We start from the raw sequence: 14,581 nt of genomic DNA, 5'->3' as shown, positions 1-14,581 counted from the left end.
ATATATATATATATATATATATACACACACACACACACACATATTTTATACATACATATATATATATATATATATATATATATATATACAGTGGATATAAACAGTATACACACCTCTGTTAAAATGCTAGGTTTTAGTGATATAAAAAAGAAACCACAATAAATCATTTCAAACCTTTTCCCACCTTTAATGTGACCTATAACCTGTACAATTCAATTGAAAAACAAACAAATGTGTTAGGGGAAAATATAAAAAAATAAAAATATATACAATAATCTGGTTGCATAAGTGTGCGCACTGTTAAACTAACACTTTATTGAAGCACCTGTTGCTTTAATTACAGCATTCAGTCTTCTTGTGTACACACCTGCCATCAATTAAAGAGACTCTGATTAATCCCAAATAAATTTCAGCTGTAATTTTGTAATTTTGTAGGATTTTCCTGGCATTTACTCAGCTGCCTGCTACAGCAAAAGCAATGGTTTGCAGAGAGCTTACAAAGCATCAAAGGGATGTCATTGTTGAAAGGTATCAGTTAGAAGGGTACAAAAAATTTCCACAGCATTGAATATACCATGGAACGTGGTGAAGACAGTCATCAAAAAGTGGAAAAAATATGGGACAACAGTGACATTGCAAAAAAATGGACATCACTCCAACATTGATGAAAAGACAAGATGAAAACTGGTCAGGGAGGCTGACAAGAGACCTACAGCAACAGTGAAGGAACTGCAGGAATTTCTTGCAAGTACTGGTTGTGCACTACATGTGACAACAATCTCCTGTATACTCCATATGTCTGGACTATGGAGTAGGGTTGCAAGACGGAAGCCTTTTCTTATACAGAAGAACATCCAGGCCTGGCTAAAATTTGCAAAACAATACATTAAGTCTCCCAAAAGCAGGTGGGAAAATGTGTTATGGTCTGATGAGAAAATTGTTGAACTTCTTGGCCACAATTCCAAATGGTACATTTGGAGCAAAAACAACATTTTGCATCACCAAAGGAATACCATTCCCACGGTGAAGCATGGTGGTGGCAGTATCATGCTTTGAGGTTACTTTTCTTCAGCTAGAACTGGGGATTTAGTCAAGGTGGAGGGAGTTATGAACATTTCCAAATACCAGTCACTTTTGGCCCAAAATCTTCAGGCATCTGCTAGAAAGCTGAAGATGAAGAGGAATTTCACCTTTCAACATGATGATGACCCTAAGAATACATCCAAATCAACAAAAGAATGGCTTCACCAGAAGAAAATTAAAGTTTTGGAATGGCCCATCCAGAGCCTAAATCTAAATCCAATAGAAAATCTGTGGGGTGACCTGAAGAGGTCTGTGCACAAGAGATCACAATCTTTTGCAAGGAAGAGTGGGCAAATATTGTCAAGTCAAGATGTGCCATGCAGATAGACTTTTACCCAGGAAGACTGAATGCTGAAATTAAATCAAAAGGTGCTTCAACAAAGTATTAGTTTAAGGGTGTGTACACTTTTGCAACCAGCTTTTTGTATGTATTTTGTTTTTTATATTTTCCCCTAACAGATTTATTTATTTTTCAATTGAATTGTAGAAGTTATAGGTCACATTAAAGGTGGGAAAAGTTTTGAAATGATTTACTGTGGTCTCATTTTTTTATATCACAAAAACCTGGCATTTTAACAAGGGTGTGTGCACTTTTTATATCAACTGTGTGTGTGTGTGTGTGTGTGTGTGTGTGTGTGTGTGTGTGTGTGTGTGTGTGTGTGTGTGTGTGTATCTATATATATATATATATATATATATATATATATATATATATATATATATATATATATATATATATATATATATATATATATATATATATGTGTGTGTGTGTGTGTGTGTGTGTGTGTGTGTGTGTGTGTGTGTGTGTGTTTTAAACAAGGAAAAATGACAAACAGAACCAAGCTCAGTACATGAACTAATACCATTAATTTCCAGTGCTGACATTTTGAGTAATCATAAATATAACATGAATTAAAGAAAACTAACAATATAAATTATACATTATGAACTCTGTATATTCCTCAATTCAGAGAGTGCATATATATTATTTTAAAAATGAATAAACCTAAATTGAAAACTAATTTGAAATTAATATTTGCTTTAAACTGGAAATAAATGTTTGCTAAGCTGTTTCAGTACATCAAATTAGTGCTAAGATCCACAGCTGATTTGATACCTTCTTAATAGGTCTTCATTCTCCCAGACAGTTAACTTATTTAAGTATTAAGAGAATAAGCCTACATTTATCAATGAAGTAGGAGATATTCAATCAGAAGTAATGTATGCCCTTGTCACTGCTGAAAGCTGTAGATGCTAAGAAATCCAGGGCTACATATATTCTGTAGAAGACTGGAAAAAGCCTGCCCAGAATATAGACTTAGAGCAAGGTAGGGATAGACCTATGGTCTGCTTAAGCCATCTTACTAAAGATTCCCAGAACTAGAGTGCTGGTAGGCAGTCTCAAAAAGAACAGTTTTGTACCTACTATAAATGTAGATGTTTGAGTGTATACCCTGCTGCAGTCATCACACTTGGGTTAACCTGTCATCAGGCGGTCCCGCAGTCAACCTGAATTCCAAAGTCTTGGTCCGGCGTCAGTTGCTGTCGCTTCTTCCCTGACGTCAGTGCACCAAGGGTATATAAGAGGCATCCAACGCCATTTTCTTCAGTTTTTCTTGCCCCAGATGTCAGGTGCCCCCCCAAAAGTTGGTCAGTTGATAGTACCAATAATAAAAGTTTATCATAAACAAAACATCCCTCCAGCTATAAGCAAATACATCACAAAGGTTGTATCAGATTTTAAGGTATTGAAAGGTTTTAGTTAGGTTAGTGGGGATGGAGGGAGGGTAACCTGGACTGCAGCAGAGTATACACTCGAACATCTACATTTATGGCAGGTACAAAACTGTACTATATTCATCATTTTACCCTGCTGCAGTCATCACCCTTGGGTAGAATCCCAAAGCTAAGGATGGGAGGTGAAGTCAAACAGGGTTAGAGGAAGCTAGAAGGCCCTGCAAAACTGCAGTGGCGAAGAAAGCTCTAGTCTTAGAGTAAAGTGGTAAGTGATAGTGTTTGGTGAAGGTGTGTACTGAACTCCAAGTTGCAGCTTCCAGAATATCCTTGGTTGGCAACCCCCTGAGGAATGCTGTAGATGTAGCTGCTGCCCTGGTAGAGTGGGGCCTTATGCTAGCAGGAACTGGTTTTCCATGATGAGTGTAGCAAAAACGTATGCAGTGTCCTATCCATTTGGAAACGGCCTGTTTTGAGATAGCCTTTCCTTGTGATGCTGTAGCATAGTATACAAAAAGTTGGTCAGATTTTCTGAAAACCTTAGTTTTATCCAAATAGTAATGTAGTTGTCTGTGAATGTCCAAGGAATGCAGGAGTCTTTCTCCTTTGTTCTGTGGATTTGGAATGAAGGAGGGTAAATGGATGGTTTGATTTAGAGCCACACTGGATACCACCTTTGGCATAAAGGAGGGGTTAGTTAGTAGAGAAACTCTGTCTTGATGAAAAATGAGGAAATGCTCTACTGCCATTAGCACCTGTAGCTCTGAGACTCTTCTGGCTGAAGTAATTGCTAGCAGCAGGGCAGTCTTCCATGATATAAACTTTAAGTTAGCTGAGAAAGCTGGTTCAAAAGGTGGTAGCGTAAGTTTTTCCAGAACAAAATTTAGGTCCCAAGTTGGTGTTGGCGCTCTCCTGGGATGCCTAATGTTTTTGGCCCCTCTGAGATACTGCCTTAGAAGTGGATGTGAAAATAAGGGAGGAGACATGTTGTAGTGAGCTGAAATAGCTGAGGCATGGATTTTAATGGATGAAAAAGAAAGTCGTTTGTGTAACATCTCAGTTAAATACTGTAGAATCTGAGGTATGTCCGGCTGAAGGGTATTTTGGCCTTTAGCTTGGTTCCAGGCGCAAAATCTTTTCCATTTGTCTGAGTAGGCTTTCCTGGTGCTGGGCCTCCTGGCCTCCAGAATAGCATCCATAACAGCTTGTGAAAGAGGAGCTGGCTGGTTGCTTAGGTGATTTGCCATGCAGCCAAATTTAAGATTTTGAGCTGGCTGTGTAGAATCTGACTGCCTTGCTGTGTGAGCAGATGAGGAATTTGTGGTAAAATCCATGGTGGGCCCTGGGCCATGTTCCTTAATAGTGGGTACCAGTGCTGGCGTGGCCAGTCTGGGGCAATGAGTATCATTCGGGGTCTCCATCCTGACTTTCAGCAGCACCTTTGTGAGAAGGGACAATGGAGGAAAGGCATATACTGTCAGCATTTTCAAACTGAATGAGAATGCATCCACTTTCCAAGCTTGACGGTGAAATGTCCTTGTGCAAAATTTTGATAGCTGATAGTTTTGGGGGTTGGCAACAGATCTATGTCTGGACACTCCCATTTTTGAGTTATTATTGCAAATACTTGTGGATCCAGTTTCCACACGTGGGGATGCATGATGTTTCTGCTTAGGTCATCTGCCAATGTGTTCTTTTTTACGGGCAGGAATTGAGCTTGTAATTGAACTTGGTAAGCCAGTGCTGTGTTCCACAAGGTCATTGCTTGCCTGCATAGAGGGTAGGAGTGTGTACCCCCTTATTTGTTTATGTACCACATTACTGTGGTGTTTGTCTGTCCTTATTATAAGCTTTTCTGGATGTAAGAGGTCCTTAAAGGCTGTCAGGGCATTCTGTACAGCTAGCATTTCTTTTTGATTGATGTGCAGATTCCTTTGATCTGCAGTCCATATGCCTTGAATGCACCGTCCTGCCATGTGTGCCCCCCAGGCATAGTCCGATGCATCTGTTGTCATAGTTTGCCTGGCTGGGGGTAAGGTGAAAGGCTGACCCTTGTTGAAGTGACATGCCTGTGACCACCATAGAAACTTCTGTTGAAGGCAGGGAATGAGAGGTATCATTGTTTCCAAGCTGTGGCTGTGTTGAGTCCATACGCTTTTTAGTTACCATTGTAATTTCCTCATATGCAGTTTTTCAAATGGTATTAGTAGCATGCAAGATGCCATGAAGCCCAAGGACTGCCACATTTTTCTTGCAGAGAGTTGGGTCTTTGTTGCCATTGTTTTGAAGTATTGAGTTAGTTGTAGTTGTTTGTCTGGCGTCAGATAAGCCATCTGGGCCATTGTATTCAAGTTGGTACCCAGGAATGTCATATTTTGTGAGGGCACTAGTTTTGATTTCTTTTCATTTACTGTGTACCCTAGGCAACTTAGAAGGTGTTTTACAAAAGCCAGATGTTGTAAGAGAATGTCCTTGCTTTCTGCTTGGATGAGGCAGTCATCCAGGTATGGGTATATTTGAATTCCTCTTTGTCTGCAGTATGCAATTACTGGTGTCAGTCATTTTGTGAAGACCCTGGGTGCAGTAGATAAGCCAAAGGGCAGTGCAGAGAATTGGTAATGGGTTGAACCTGCAATGAAACGGAGGTATCTTCTGCAATTCTGTCTGATAGGGACATGCAAGTATGCCTCATTGAGGTCCAACGTTACTAGCCAAGCTTTCTTGCCCAACATGGGAAGAAGCTGCTGTAGTGTTAGCATCTTGACTTTGGGTACTTGCAAGAAGGTGTTTAGAATTGAAAGGTCCAGAATGGGTCTCCAAGCATTGTCCTTTCTGGGGACTAGAAAGAGCCTTGAGTAAAATCCTTGGCCTTGCTCCTGTGTAGGTACCAGATGAATGACTCTCATGTCCATGAGAGCTGTAATTTGTTTTTGTGCCTCTGCCCATTGATTTTGTGGCAGGTTTGGCATTCCTTTTATCCTTGGCAAGGTGTGGAAATGGAATCTGTATCCTTGTGAGATAATGTCTAGGACCCATTTGTCCTTTGTGATGATGCACCAGTTGTCTGTAAAAAATGCTAATTTTCCTCCCAAGGGAGCAGCCAAGAGAGTTTTGCTTGGCAGTTTGAGGTTTAAGTCATTGTGTTTGCCTTCTAGTAGTTTGGGACCTGTCTTCTCCTCCCTTCTGTGTTGCAGTGCCCCATTGGCGAGGTTTGTAAGGAATTTGTGCTTGTCCTCTGCTCCTTGGGCACCTGTATTTACCCCTCTGTGGTCTGTCAGAAGCTGGAAAGGACCAATTTTTTGTTGGCCAATTTCTGCTGAAGCATTGGGGTTGTACCTGTAAGAAATCTTTGACCATCTGCATAGATGTTTCCTTATCCTCCATTTTCTTTAAAACCTCTTCTGCTTTAACCCCAAATAAGACATCCTGTTGTAAGGGTGCATCTAGTAACTTTGCTTTAACATGATCAGGCAGAGTTTGTTCCTTTAACCAAGCATGCCTACGTATAACAAACCCAGTAACAGCTGCTCTACAGGAAGCTTCCAAGGAATCAAATCCACATTGTAAAGTATGTTTGCCCACCTGTTCAGCTGCATGCAACAGATCCTGCATTTCCTTGAATTCAGACTGTTGAGGGTGCATGCTCATCTTTTGTTTTATTTGAGACATTAGGAAGCTTGCTGGTATTTAAGCATGTGGAATTGACAATTTAGTGCTCTCATAGCTAAAGTAGCTGAGGTGTAAACCTTCTTCCCCCACCTATCTGGTGCTCTGGAGTCCCTTTCAGAGGGTACAGGATTTTTAGCCATAGAAGCCTTAGCCCCTTTGGGACCCTTGGAGATTGTCTCTGGGTCAGCAACAGGGCTTTTGTAAAGGAATTTGTGTGAATCAGGCACTCTATAATATCTATCTGGTTTGGCTGGAGCAGGAGGCAGAGAATCTGGATTTAGACTAGATTCTAAGTAAACATCATCCACAATGTCTAAAACTGGAGGGATAGCAAGTGGTCTGTGCTGGGGGAGTAAAAGAAACTCTCGGAGACTTTTCTTTGAGTCGGAGTAGTCCTGGCCTTCCCAGTGGAAATGTTCCCTCATGGTATGTAAGGTTTCCCCAAAGGAATAGTCTTCAGGGGGAGAAGCTGAGGGAATCTTCAGAATCAGAATCTTCATAAGAGGGAAAGCGGTAATCCTGTTACTCAGAGGCACCTGAGGAAATAGACACTTGATCAGAGGAGGCATAATCCTCCTCTTGTTTAGGCCTTTTGTCAGGGGGAGGTTGGGAACCCCTGATTAAAGAAATCAAATCTTCAGCCATTTTAAGCATCTGTTTCTTAGGCATGGGGCCTTGAACTGCACACTGATGTGCAGGTTTTTTTTGGTTTTAGAGGAGTCTTAAGCTTAGCATAAGATTTTATGGTGAGAGTAGTCGGTCTGAAGACACCTTCTGAAACCGAAGGTGTTTCCACAGCACTGGCCTCTCCTTCTGCAATGTCATCGGTAGGGCCTAAAGAAAATGGCTGCATCAGCCTAGAACTCTCTGCTTGAGAATCCAAGGCAGTCTGGGGTTCCAATTCTGTGGTCGCCAGAGGATGCGTAGGCGCCTCAGTGAAAATCAGAGAACCAGCGACCAGCCCAGCCGAGGCCTCGAAGTCTGGCTTGTATCTAGGCTGCCTGTCTTTATCTTTGTGTTTTTTATGCATGCCGGTAGTCGGTTGCTCCGACAGCATAGTGTAATTAAATTTCCTCCCGAAGTAGTGTCGTGCGAAATCAAAGCGTCACTTTATAGTTCGCTTATTGAACCTAGCACAAAACCGGCAACCAGTGACATTGTGGTCTAGGCCTAGGCAAGGTATACAATAAGAATGAAAGTCCTTATGAGGTATTTGCTTCCCACAAGAAATGCAATTGTTAACTTTTTCTGACATCAGACTGAGGCAAGAAAAGGTTCCCCAATGGGGTACTTAGCTTTGAAGACTTCAGACTGAAATTCGATTAGAAAATCTCAGGTGTTGGCAGACCGGCACTTGCGAACTGCTTCTGCTTCAGGCAACACGTGGCAAGAAAGACTGGGGAAAATGGCGTCAGATGCCTCTTATATACCCCTGGTGCACTGACATCAGGGAAGAAGCGACAGCAACCGACGCCGGACCAAGACTTTGGAATTCAGGCCGACTGCGGGACCGCCTGATGACAAGATAACCCAAGTGTGATGACTGTAGCACGGTAACACGATGAACATCTGTTGTTCTGCTGTGGAGTTTTTAATACTACACCATGCTCAACTAAAGTCATGAACTAGGCCATTGATGGTGAACCTTTTGGGCTCTGTGTATCAAAAATTCGGAAACTGCCTTTCGTGACTCTGTTGGCATGTCACCCCCCCCTGAACAAAACAGAAAGAATTCTTTACATATTCATTTATTAAAAAAAATACAGTCCAGTCATGTGTGCTGCTATGTATTATGAAAGTAAAAGAAAAATCAATGACTTTCAATAGGGAAAACGATATGCGCACTGATAATTGGGCTTAAAGTAGTGCACCAAAAAATTACCCTAATTTTAATAGTAATTTTGAATTGAACTGAAAAAATATGGAACTTATTGCATTTGATTTGATTAACATCAATTAATGACCTTTATGCTGCTGAGTTTTAATAGATAAGTGCAGGGTCACATACTTCTTGTATTTTTGTTCATTCAGTTTGTTTGGTAACTCAGATGTTGAACGCTGGTGTGTCACCCAAAATGTCATGGTATATCACCTTTGATGTGCATGTCATAGGTTTGCCATCACTGAGCTAGGCCCTTTTGAGTATGTATTGCTTGGGGATGAGTGTGTGTCTATGTGTGTATGTTGCCTAACCATTTTCTTCAAAACGTTACCTATTTAGTTGACAACAACTCCAGTGTAATTTTACTTAACTATACACTGATATTTTTTTCTGATCTGGGCTGATAGTGTGAATCTGACATTCATAAAACATAGCTGCTTCTAAATTAAAAACTGGGTAAAAAGAGGGAAAAAACAAATGCCTAGCACAACCCTTTAAAGGAGATATATCTTGAGTAGTATGCTGATTAAACCAGTTTGGGTACATGAAGGTCCGATCTTGTCTCCTGAACCTGATTGACTTCTTCGAATCAGTCTCCAGAGGTGTGGACGAGGGTAAGACAGTCCACACAGCCTATCTGGACCTCGCCAAGTTCTTCAACATGATCTCCCACTCTGGAATCATAGATAAACTTACTAAGCTGGGCATAAATCCCTACATCACTTGATGGGTTGCCAACTGGCTTACTGACATAACCCAGACTGTAAAAGTAGCCAACTCCAAATCCAGCTCCAGACAAGTGGCAAGTGGAGTACCTCAGGGTTCAGTCCTGGGATGGCTCTTGTTTGACATCTACTTCTATGAAGTACAGGCCAAAACTAAGGGACTCAGGCTAACAAGTTCGCAAATTGGGAGCTGTTATTGAATCCCCAAAAGATGTGGATATTCTACAAAAGGGTCTTACAGAAACAGATGCTTGATGCCAGAGCCACAGACTCAAGTTTAATGCCAAGAAATGTATAGTCATCCCCTTTGGGAAAACCATGTACCCAGGAATTACCACATAGGTGGCAGTACACTAAACATCGAAAGTGTGATGAGAGACTTAGGGATGCAGGTGGACAGTGGTCTCACTTTCGATAACCACATCACCGCAACAGCTAGGAAATCCTTCTGTGTGGCACACCTCATCACTAAGGGTTTTTCATCCAGAAAAAGGGAGGTCATTGTCCCACTGTACTCATCCCTCATTAGACCCATTATAGCTTATAATGCCCCGTTTGGTATGTACCTCACAGGACATCGGCAACAGCTGGAAAGGCCACAGAAATACCTCACTAAAAGAATCACAGGCCTAAAACAGATGCCATATGCTGACCATCTAAAAAAACTCCAGCTATACTCTGTGGCATATCGTCTACTCAGAGGCGATCTCTGCTTAACATACAAGGCCATGTCAAACCCTGAGCTGTTGGACATGCTCCAATTAAAGAAATCCCAATCCCTCAGAGCCACAGGCTCCAGAGAGCTAAACCTTGTCATCACAATGAACAAATCATGCTGCAGGGATAGGTTCCTGACCCTGAGACTCCCCAGACTCTGGAATAGACTGCCCATACATGTCAAGCAGAGCGCCTCATTGGCCCTCTTCAAAAGGAACCTTGATGACTGGATGGGGGATAGGAAATTCACCCCGGGGTTATGTCAGTCGCCCTGCTAGACAAGGGTCCAGGGAAGTAAATATTGTGGGAAGAAATATCCAGGGAATAATTGTTATGGCTAGGCTTGTATAGGCCCTAGAGCCAATAGCCTAGTACCAACCTATGAACCTATGATCCTATGAACCTATGATCTAGCTAACATATACCTCAACCACAGAAATGTCTAAAAGGAAATAGGTTGTCCCATTCACTGTTTAATTGATTCAGAACTAGTAAATACGAGGGAGGGGCCCACCGGTACTGTTAAGTCAGCTAAACATTTTATTCCTAACAATCTCATTTAGAATCTATTAAGGACAGCCTAACACTAAAAAAGCTGGATTCCCCCACAAGGGTCAGCAAGGCCCCTAACAGAATACCTAGGAAGAGTATGTGATAAAGTTTGAAGGCCAAGGAATGTTTTGTTTTAATGAATGACACTGATTTAAAAACTTAGGTAAATATCTAGGGTACCAGTTTATACCACATGTGGAGGGTGCATTAAGAAGCACTCTATTTGGACCCATTTTTGTAGATTCCTTCTTTACAACAAAATGGCAGAATAATACAGGCCTCCACATATTTACATATGGAAATTCCTAAGACTAAGTTCTGCATGGCCATGGTTCTCACTGCTTTATTAACAGATTCCCTCTTCCCATCCCAAATATATTGTTCTAGCACAATGGTAATTTTTTTTTCTTTTAACAAGGGATATTTATGAGTTACAGGAATGTGCTGAAACAAACAGAATAGGATGGGGGCTGCAAACATCTGAACAGCAGCTACCCTACTAGCAGCAAAAAATGCACTTTCAAGACTGGGACTATGCAAACATGTCTTTCCCAAATACCTCTTAAGTGTAAGCATCTCCTGAATATCTGAGTGTAATCTTATATCCAAATAAAAAGATTTGAGGAATCTGTTGCTTCCAACTAAGTGCCTGTTTTTCTCTTATATTGCACTTTTAATTTGTATTTGCATTCTACTGTCTGTTTGAATTGTTTAAACTGTTTTTTTTAGCCACATTTTACTGTATACTGTACTAGTTCAGCTGTAGCATAGCCCATTTCCAGGTTTGCAATTTCTGGGTCTGTTTAGTAACTTCTGAGCATCAAATGCAAGCTATCTTTGTTGGTGAAGGCCCTTCTGCTCCCTTTTTGGAGCAAAGTGCTATCTGAGAACCATCTAATCAAGGGTGATTAGACTAGAGCTCAGAGAGAGAGAGAGCATCCATATTGGCTTGTTTGAGTTAAAAGGGTTATTTCTTGTTTTATTTAAGCCCTGCATTTGTGATTGTTTGCGTGTAACACGCCATTGTGCACTACCGTGTAGTGGTGGTTATTGGTGGTGGTTATAGACGCAAACATTTTGCTTGTTCCATTTTCTCTTAGCACTTTCCTTGTGATCCTCCAGTGGTTTTTCATGGACCCAGTCTACTGTCAGGTGGAACACTAAACCTGACCTCAGATGTACCAACACACCTCTCACCCACTAGCCATTCCTAAGTGTGACATATTTTCCTGCCCATATAAATTTATCTAACACTATGGATGGACACTTTCCTACAGTTCTCCAGCCAACTTGGTCAACGTGGGCATCCTGAGGCAGTGTAACAATTGTCTTATGTTCAACAACAACCCTCTACTCCTAGCCCACACAAACTCAGCATGTGAGAGATGCAACTATGTTAAGAACCTTGAATCCATGCTCATTCACACACCAGTCAGTACATAAAACAATGAGTGGGTTGTCAGCATGCACACCTCACCTCCTACTCTACCAAACCTAAGTCACACATACCTACATATGCAGAGGTCCTCATCAGAAACATATCTAAACACCAGAGACCTCCAAACCACAAACACAAGCATGCTACACATAATACTTCCTCTGCAGACACAGTACACGTAATAGCTCAAACACCAGGGTCACACCTGTCAAGCTCTTAAGGCAAAACACAAAATCAAATGTAAACACAAAACACAAAACTAAACATATTAGTCATAGATGATTCCATTGTGAGACACTCAGATGTCCCTCACACCAGGATGGATAAGGAAAAGATCACTGTCGGCTGTCTGTTAGGTGCCAGAATCCACCATATCACGCATGCATTCAAGTCTCTCAACAACAGGTACTGTTATGACTTTGTCATAGTCCATGTTGATGTGAATGACTTGAGACATGCCTCTCTGGGCTATATGAAGAGAGACAGACTATGTGTCTCAGGCAGGTATGTCCCTAGCCTTAAGCAGCACTTTCCATCACCTAGGATGATGTCTCAGTGCAAACATAAAATGACTGACTTCAATATTTGGCTTAGTTTTTGGTGTCATTCTAAGGGGATCCAGTATCTGTCAGCCTGGGATGACATGATCAACAGGCCTCAGTGGTTTACCTGAGATGGTCCTCATCTGTCATCCCTGGGATTTCTGCTACTGGTTAATGCTCGTGCCATCCCCATAGTACCTTTTTTTAGGCAGTGTGTCAATGAAAAAATTCCCAATGTAAAAACTCCATCTAAAAAAGCCTCAAGGTTATGCTGCTAAACTTAACAGTCTTAATATGAAACTGCTCTCAATGGAAGCAGTCCTCACCTTGGAAGATACATACATTGTGCAGTCACTGAAACCTGGTTCAAAGCTGTGCACCTCCTTCTACACATTCAGACCTCAAACTGAAGGAGTGAAAACTAAAGGAGGTGGTGTATCAGTATTCATTAAAGATAAATACACCTCCAGATTGGTTAAACATCATTGCCAGCTACTGGACCACCTCCATGAATAAGGACAACCACGCTGCCTATTTGGATCTACTTGAGTCTATTAAGATACATCCAAACACCATGGTTTTGGGCAACATTAAGTACCCATCCTTTGACTGGGTAAATTATTTGTGCTCAAACTCATTTGCCCAAAGATTCCTCGACTTCATTAACTCCAACTCCCTGGACCAGTTGGATGACACTCCCACAAGGGGTGCCAAAATCCTGGATCTGGTGCTTGCTAATATCAGGGACCACTTTAGCACCCCGACTGTGAGGTCTTCTGTGGTGCGATCTGAAAACAAATCAGCCTCATTAGAAGTAGCTATCACACCTGACCACCCACCCCCCAGCAGCAACTAAACTAAAAAACTTCTCCAAAGAAGATTATAACCCTTTACAGGATGGTATAAATAGCTTCACTGCACCCCCCCCCCTCAGATGGAATTGGAAACCATGCTGAGTTCTACACAAATGCTTTATACAAACACCTGTATAACTGCATTTACTCGGCCATACCTGATAGGACTAAAACAAGTTCCTCAAGGAAGAGCAAACCTGTCTGGTGGACAACTGCCATTAATAGGCTTTACAGTAAGTGGAATAAATTGCTGTCTAAGATTAAGAGGGAACATTCCCTAAACTGTAAATACTCCCTTTTCAGCGTACACAAGCAAATAAGACTTCCTGTGAAGTCCTCCAAAGCAAACTACAAATCCAAAATTAGCTTCCTCAATTAAGGACAACCGTAAGGTGTTCTTTAGTTACATCTGTAACCTAAAAGGAAAGGCCCAGATATATGCTGAACTGGTACTTAAGGATACCACATGTACTGAGCCTGTGGACATAGCTAACCTGTTGGCTGACAGGTTCTGTGACAACTTGACATGTACCCCATCATCCCCATGACATCCCTACCACCTGTCCTCTACCTAGTATCTCTAAAGTGCAGGTTGTGAATTTTCTCTATCTAAGGCCAACAGCATCTATAGGACCTGATAACATTCCAGGCTGCATTCTGCATGGGCTCCAAAAATCATTAGCAACACCACTGAATACTTTTTTCAGTCATAGTCTAAGCATTAGCTTCATCCCAGCTGAATGGAAAACGGCCACTGTGATTTCCTTGCACAAAGGTGGTGCTACCACTGACCATAGGAACTATAGACCTATTAGCCTGACTAGCTTTATCTGCAAGGCCATGGAGCAAATCATCATGGACCTTATCAACAAATATATAGGTAATCGCCAAACACTTGACCCAACTCAGTTTGGATTTGTCAAAGGGAGATCATGCCTGTTAAACCTGGGGGACATCTTCTAGACAGTCACCAAGGCCCTGGATGAGGAGGAATCTGTGCATACAGCATACTTAGACTTACCCAAGGCTTTGACACTATCACCCACTCAGGCATCATTGACAAACTCACCTAGCTAGGTATCAACCTTATATCGTTAGATGTGTCACTACCTGACTCTCTGATAGAAGACATATAGTCAAAATAGGGGTATCCACCTCCAACAGCAGACCTATAACCAGTAATATTCTTCAGGGATCAGTCCTAGGACCTCTACTGTTTGTAATCTATTTCTCCTAAGTACAAGCAAAACCTAAAGGTCTGTGGCTGACAAAATTTGCTGATGACAGCAAACTGTGACTTGTGCAAAAGGCATGGCTTTAAACTCAATGCAAAAAAATGTATTATCATCCCTTTCAGTAAGAGCAATATTCCTGCCAACTAC

At 41.5% G+C, this 14,581-nt stretch overlaps 1 protein-coding gene across 1 annotated transcript in view; it reads left to right on the top strand.

Moving 5' to 3' along the window:
• Window positions 1-14,581, top strand: part of LOC122807973 (asialoglycoprotein receptor 2-like) — a 406,546-nt gene that overhangs the window by 155,643 nt on the left and 236,322 nt on the right. The gene's annotated exons all lie outside the window — the stretch shown is intronic.

This window comes from Protopterus annectens, chromosome 8.part0 (genome assembly GCF_019279795.1).
Source record: "Protopterus annectens isolate FY-2018-M chromosome 8.part0, PAN1.0, whole genome shotgun sequence".
Classification (NCBI taxonomy): Eukaryota; Metazoa; Chordata; order Ceratodontiformes; family Protopteridae; genus Protopterus; species Protopterus annectens.
Note: the sequence above shows the minus strand (reverse complement) of the source record. Positions and strands in the feature narration are given on the sequence as shown.